Raw genomic sequence first — 8,175 nt, 5'->3', positions numbered from 1 at the left:
GAGTTGACTCTTACTACCCTGGAGTCGACTCGGTGAACATCGGAGTCGACTCGCGCACTTCAGGAGTCGACTCGCTGACAGGTTTTGAGTTGAAGCTTTTCTGTTCGTCTGTCTGTTCTCAGTCGGAGTCGACTCGTACTGATCCGGAGTCGACTCGAGCTCGTGCCAGTGAACTTGATACGCTTGGAGTCGACTCGTGATACTCGGGAGTCGACTCGAGTCTCAGACTTTGGTTCAAGCTGACTTCTTAACTTATCCAAAATACTATGAACCATGTCTAGAGACACTTAGGCAAGATTTTCACTGAAACACTTAATTGAATTCATTAGTTAACAAGAGATATACTCAAATGCTTTGAGCTCATCAAAATCAAATAGAGTTTTAATCAATCACTCCACAATCTCCCCCTTTTTGATGATGACAAAACATTGAGTATATGTAAAGTGAATTGCTCAATAAACAATGAAATAAAATCCATAAATGAATTCAAATGTCTGGTAATTCAATTTATCCAAGCTTGAAAGGAGTGAAACAATAAATTTCGGAGTTAAAGCTCCCCCTTTCATTTGGAATTATATAAGCCTTCATATCATGCAATCAATTGTTTGGCTTATATATATTTAATAATTTAGCTTGCTTAAAATTCAGATTCTCCCCCTCAACATATGCATTCTACTATGTTTTGATTCTCTGAATTTCCTTTTAATGCTTTGAAGTTTTTGAACTGAAATTTTTAGTTTTTAGAGGGAAAATCTGTCAATTTGTTCTTGAGTTGGATTCAGCTAATCTCCGAATATCCCTTGAATAGATTCTGGAGATTACTCCATTAGGAGCCCCAAAAGAGAGATAATGAGCCTCGAGGTACCAAATCAACTAAGAACAAATTTTTGTGTGTTTTAAAAGTTTTTCTTTTTAATGATTTTTATTGATTCCTTTTACATATTTTATACATATTTCTCCCCCTTTTTGTCATCGTATCAAAAAGGAGGTAAGCAGAACACACAATCAGTCATAGATCAAATTACACAGAAATGAAGATAAGATGTCTACTCATTGTATTGATTTGTATGTAAATACATTTGAGAATACAATAAGTAAAGCAAAAACAATACATGTCAAAACAGAACAAAAAAAAAAACAGCTATGGTCTCCTCGAGGATGTAGCTCCTCCTCTCGAGGATGTGGCTCCGCCTCTCGAGGATGTGGCTCCGCCTCTCAATCTGTTCTCTTCCATGAGGAGGGTGACCGCATCTGTAAGATGCCCGAGCTGAGTGATGATGGATGAAGTGGCTCTGCTATGTGTAGTGGAGAGCTCAGTCACCGACGTCTGAAGTGCGTCCAGCTTGTCGATGAGCACATTCGACAAGCGCTCGGCCCCCTGGGTGGTGGTGCTCATGTCCTTCCGGATGTCATCGCGCATCTTCCGAGTGATGCCCGTGACCTCACTCATACTGGAGGACTGACCCTGGACCAAACTCCGGACATTGTAGATCTCTTCCCGTACACGAGCCGTCATGTCAGTCACGGCTGTCAAGGAAGGGACCAACTCAGAAGATACGGGTGCAGGAGTGGGAGCAGGCACTGAACCTCGAAGCTCCTGGAGCAGATCTCGGACTATCTCCTGCCGCAGCTCCCGGAGCTGCTCAGACGAGATCCGGACCTCCATAGGCTAAGTGGGTGGAGCTGAGGAGGAGGGTCCGGCGGAGGTGGTAGGAGCAGAAGTGGATGGAAAGTCTGGTACGTCGGGAAAGTCAGAGTCTGGCTCAGGACTGGGGGAAGGTCTGGTGGTCTGTGTGGTGATGGAAGACTTCCTAACCCATGTCCCCTCTATCTTCCGAAACCCCATCCTGTGTAGGGTCCATGCACGCGTGCGATCAGTCCATCGCAATGCGCGAAAGGGTTCCCCCTCAGGGATAGGAATCTCGTACTCCCTAAATAACAAGGTGAAGACCATACCGTAGGGTAGGGTGAGCCTAGGTCTGTCTAGTGGCTCACACATGTATCGATATATGAGTTTGGGGAAGTTGATTGGGGTGTCCTGAAGCATATAGAACATGAGAGCTAGGTCTCTCTCAGATACAAAGTCAAATCTCCCGGTCTTAGGGAAGATGGACCTAGACAGTATACTTAGGAGAATATGCATCTCAATCGGAAATGAGCTAGCGGATACCTCGTCTATGGGTGACTGGGGTGGATGCCCTAGTACGGCCGTAAGGGCCTCAACCCTGTCCTCAGGGTGTGTGGGAGCCACCCCTACTAGTGGAAGGTGGAGGATGTGGGCAATAAGATCCTCCGTAATAAATAGAGGGACACCGGCTACCGTGCCCTCGATACCCCCATCTCCCTGATGGACGGTACCGTAAAACTCTCTAATGAGCCCTGGATATGTGGGGAGATCTAAGGTGAGGAAGTACTCTAAGCCCTGGGCCCTAAGTCTATCACCTATAGTGAACCCTTCCCGGGAGAGATAGTCGAAGTCGACATATCTCCCGGTGGTGACGGCCTTCCCGGCTAATGGCCTCGCGGGAACCGCCCTCGGCGGGGAACGAGCCGGAGGTTGTGGCCTCGCGGGATCGTGCCGAGCCTTGGAGCGCCGCTCGGGACCGGCCTCGGGTCGGGACCTCTTCCGGACTACGGTTTTACGCGGCATAATGACCTAGATTGGGAGGAAAACCCTAAGGGACGATGAAAGGTCGATGGAAAAGACTTGGGAACGACCGGGGACGACCTAGGAAGGGAGGAAAACCCTAAGGGACGGTGAAAAATTGACGGGAAAGGCCTTGGGAACGACCGGGGACGACCTAGGAGTCGGCTCTAGGGCTTGTGAACAGTGGCGGCTTGAGAAAGAAGTGTTTTCGAAACGACAAAGTTAGGGTTAAAAAGTCGGATCCCGACTGCGAGTCGACTCCACTGAGTCGCGAGTCGACTCGACCTCGAGTCGACTCCAGAATATGCGCGAGTCGACTCTCCTTATGCGCCTGTAGACCTCGAGTCGACTCCCGACTATATGCGAGTCGACTCCCCCTCTGCTGCCATCTATGCGAGTCGACTCCCGCAAATGCGCGAGTCGACTCCCCCTCAGGAGCCGACTCTGAAACTTACTCGAGTCGTCTCTAACTTTGGCACGCACCTAAAAATCATGCTATGTTCGTGCCGAATGAGGAAAAATCACTAAATTACGATCTGATTTGATGATCATTGAAAAGAAACTCTATTTTAACCACAATCTAATCATCAAAATCAATGAATCTAGTGGAAACTACCACTAGGATGGATCAATCACTCCTAATCCCCTCCTAAGCACACTAAATCTCTCTTCACTTAGGGGTTTTGTGAAAATGTCCGCTAATTGATCATCAGTACACACAAATTGGAGTGTCACATCACCATTCAATACATGATCTCTTATGAAGTGATGTCTTATCTCAATATGTTTAGTTCTTGAATGCTGAATTGGATTTTTAGTTAGATTAATGGCACTTGTATTATCACAATTAATGGGAATTTTATCTTGTTTAATGCCATAATCTTCTAATTGTTGTTTAATCCACAAGATTTGAGCACAACAACTCCCGGCTGCAACATATTCAGCTTCAGCAGTAGATAATGCAACCGAGTTTTGTTTCTTGCTAAACCATGAGATAAGGTTTTCTCCTAGAAATTGACACGACCCGCTGGTACTTTTTCTATCAAGCTTACATCCAGCGAAGTCTGAATCTGTGTATCCTATTAAGTTTAGGCTAGATTCTTTAGAGTACCATAACCCTATATTCTTAGTTCCTATTAAATATTTAAAAATTCTCTTAACTGCAACTAGATGTGATTCTTTAGGATTAGCCTGATATCTAGCACACATGCAAACACTAAACATAATATCAGGTCTACTTGCAGTAAGATACAATAAAGATCCTATCATACCTCTATACAGTTTCTGATCTACAGATTTACCTGATTCATCTTGGTCTAATTTGCATGATGAGCTCATGGGGTGCTGATTGACTTGTTTCCCTCCATATCAAACTTCTTGAGCATCTCCTTGATATATTTGGCTTGATTGATGAAGATGCCTCCTTCAGACTGTTTGATTTGAAGCCCGAGAAAGTAGTTCAGCTCTCCCATCATGCTCATCTCAAATTCGCTCTGCATCAGATCAGCAAATTCTTCGCAGAGGCGATTGTTAGTAGCACCGAAAATAATATCATCAACATAAATCTGTACTAATAACATATCTTTATTTTGCTTTTTCAGAAATAGTGTTGTATCTACATTTCCCCTAGAGAATTTATGTTCTAATAGGAATTTGCTAAGCCTCTCATACCATGCTCTAGGTGCTTATTTTAAACTATAAAGTGCTTTGTTCAGTTTATATACATGATTAGGGTATTGATGATTTTCAAAACCAGGAGGTTGTTCTACATATACCTCCTCATTAATATACCCATTTAAAAATGCACTTTTTACATCCATTTGAAATAGTTTGAAGTCCTTAGAGCATGCATATGCTAATAATAATCTAATAGCCTCAAGTCTAGCTACAGGAGCAAAGGTTTCATCAAAATCTATACCTTCTTCTTGATTATAACCCTTTGCTACTAGTCTAGCCTTATTCCTTATAACAATTCCATTTTCATCAAGTTTATTTTTATAAATCCATTTAGTAACTATAATAGGATATTCAGAAGGTCTCTCTACTAGATTCCATACCTTGTTTCTAGTAAATTGGTTTAATTCTTCTTGCATTGCATTTATCCAATTTACATCATTTTCGGCTTCTTCTATATGTTTGGGCTCAAAGTGTGAGACAAAAGCTAGATGGTTATTTAAATTCCTAAGGGATGCTCTAGTCCTAACCGGTTGAGATGGATCATCTAGAATTAGTTCCTTAGGATGCCCGTGAACATACCTCCAAGCTTTAGTTAGCCCATGATCCACAATAGCCTCTTGGCTTGATGATGTTCCTTCAATCAATTTTTGATTATCATCTTGTAATGTCATCTCGTCTATCTTTTCTTCAAGAATTTCAGCATCATCATCAAAGTTAACTTTCTTACTAGAGGAGATGTCACTAGAATCATCAAATACAACATGTATAGATTCTTCTATAACTAAGGTTCTTTTATTAAAGACTCTATAGGCTTTACTAGTTGTAGAGTAACCTAAGAATATTCCCTCATCAGATTTAGAGTCAAATTTACCTAGATTATCTTTTCCATTATTATGAACAAAACACCTACATCCAAAAACATGAAAGTAATTAACTTTTGGTTTTCTGTTTTTCCAAAGTTCATAAGGTGTTTTCTTTATAATGGGTCTTAATAAAACTCTATTTAATATATGACAAGAAGTATTAATGGCTTCTCCCCAAAAGTACTTAGGGAGGTTGCTTTCACATAACATAGTTCTTGCCATTTCCTCTAGAGTTCTATTTTTCCTCTCCACAACTCCATTTTGTTGTGGTGTCCTAGGTGCAGAAAAATTATGGGTTATCCCCTTTTTACTACAAAACTCATCAAATGACTGATTTTCGAATTCGGTACCATGGTCACTTCTAATAGCTATTACTGAGGTATCTCTAGCATTGGTTACTTCTTTATGGAATTTCTTAAAAACAGAAAAAGCTTGATCCTTATGTGCTAGGAACATGACCCATGTGTACCTAGAATAATCATCTACTATAACTAGACCATATTTATTTCCACCTAGGCTTGTTGTTCTAGTCGGTCCGAATAGGTCCATGTGTAATAGTTCTAGAGGTCTAGAGGTAGAGACACATTTTATGGATTTAAATGAGTTCCTAGATTGTTTGCCAAATTGACATGCTTCACATATTTTGTTCTTTTCAAATTTTAATTTTGGCAAACCTATCACGGAATCTCTTTTAACTAGTTTAGTTATTGTGTCCATGCTTGCATGACCTAACTTGCGGTGCCATAACCAACTAGCATCATTATCTTTAGTTTCATTAACAACTAAACATTGGTTATGTTTTGCAAGATCTTCAAGGTCTACAACATATACATTTCCACGTCTAATTCCTTTAAAAACTAAACTATTGTCATTAGGGTTTGTTATAATGCATAGTGATGGTTTAAACATAACATCATACCCTTTATCACATAGTTGACTAATGCTTAATAAGTTATGCTTTAGACCATCAACATATCTAACATTATCAATAAAAGTAGAAGGGGTGATTTGAACTTTACCAATACCAATGATGTGACCTTGGTTGTTGTCTCCAAAAGTCACAGCACCTCCCTTCTTAGCTTCAAGGGTGAAAAATTGATCCTTGTCACCCGTCATGTGCCTTGAGCAGCCACTATCCAAATACCAGCAGTTTTTGTTGACCTTGGCTGCAAGACACTCCTACACAAGCAGATTATATAATTTTAGGTACCCAAGTTTTCTTGGGTCCTTCATGGTTAGTCATGTTGGTTCCTTTTGGAACCCATACCCTTTTAATTTTCTTTTTTGTTTTACCTTTCCTAAAATTACACACATTTGCTTTATGACCTATAGTTCCACAACAAAAGCAGGTTATTTTCTTAGTTTTACTTTCCCCAGCTTTAACAAAGAAGTTACTAAGAAGTTTTTGTTTATTTCTTGGTTTATACCCTAAACCCGCTTTATTAAATACTGCACGTTAACTATCGAGTATCATATTTAACTTTTCAGAACTACATGTAAATTTTTCAACCAAAGGTTTGTATTTGTTAAGTTCTTTGGTTAGTGTTTGATTTTCTGCCTTTAGATCATTTAGTTCTTTCGTGAGATCCTTGTTTAAGATTTGTTTATGGTTTTTAAGTTCTGAAAGTTCCTTAGTTAGTTTTTCATTATCCTTAGTTAAGGTATTAGTCTTTTGAGTTAAAAGTTGGTTGCTTGTCTTAAGGTCTATATTTTCTTTGGTGATTAAATCCTTATCCTTAACTAATGAATCATACTTACGGATATAAGTTTGGTTAGTTACTTTTAATTCTCTGTTTTTAACATTTATAGCCTTATATTCAGTCATTAGTTCATTAAAAGCATCATAAAGCTCATCAAAAGTAAAATCTAAAGGCGATTCGAGCGTTACCTCATTTCTATTGGCCATGAAGCAGAAATTGGCCTTTTTCTCTTGTTCCTCATCCGATGAAGAGGATGATGAGTCTGAGTCGGATAGTGTCATGACAAGAGCCTTCTTCTTCTTGTACTTGCTCCCCTTCTTCAGTAAAGGGCACTCAGCTCTTATGTGACCCGGCTTCTTGCATTCGTAACACCCAATCCCCTCATTTTCCCTTTCCTTACCTTTGTCCTTGCGGTAGGAATTTGAGGGGCCTCTCCTTTGATGATAGGACTTCTTGTGGTTGATGAATTTTCTGAATTTGCGCACAAGAAGTGCCTCACCATCATCTTCCTCATGTTCTTCTTCTTCACTGCTGCTACTGCAAGATAAGTCCTTGTTAGATGAAGTAGATTTTAGAGCTATTACCTTTTTCTTATGGGAGGACTCTTCCTCGTTGTGTTGTTTCATGGTTAGCTCGTGCGTCATTAGGGATCCAAGAAGCTCCTCAAGTGGTAACTTGTTCAAGTCCTTGGCTTCTTGGATTGCCGTCACTTTAGCTTCCCATGACCTTGGTAGACACCGAAGGATTTTCCTGACAAGCTCACTGTTAGTATAGTTCTTGCCAAGGCTTTTTAGGCCATTGACAATATCAGTAAACCTAGTGAACATGCATGTGATTGTTTCAATAGAATCCATTTTAAATAGTTCATATTTATGAACCAAAATATTTATTTTGGATTCTTTGACTTGATTCGTGCCCTCATGGGTCACTTCAAGTCTGTCCCCAATCTCTTTTGCAGAATTGCAAGTTGAGACCCTATTGAATTCATTTCTATCTAAGGCACAATAAAGCACATTCATAGCTTTAGAATTTAGTTGTGCCTTTCTCATGTCATGTTCATCCCAATCCTTTTCTAGTTTGGGTACCGTGACACCTTCTACATATATGGATGGGATGTATGGGCCATTTACTATAATGGTCCACATCTCATAGTCTTGGGCTTGGATGAATATTCTCATCCTAGCCTTCCAATATGAGTAGTCGGATCCATTAAAGAATGGGGGTCTTTGGGTGGACTGACCCTCAATGTGAGAAGATCCAAATGGGGTTGTCATTTCGATCTTTTACT

This window comes from Phoenix dactylifera, unplaced genomic scaffold, assembly GCF_009389715.1.
Source record: "Phoenix dactylifera cultivar Barhee BC4 unplaced genomic scaffold, palm_55x_up_171113_PBpolish2nd_filt_p 000851F, whole genome shotgun sequence".
NCBI lineage: Eukaryota > Viridiplantae > Streptophyta > Magnoliopsida > Arecales > Arecaceae > Phoenix > Phoenix dactylifera.
This window is presented reverse-complemented; position numbering follows the sequence as displayed.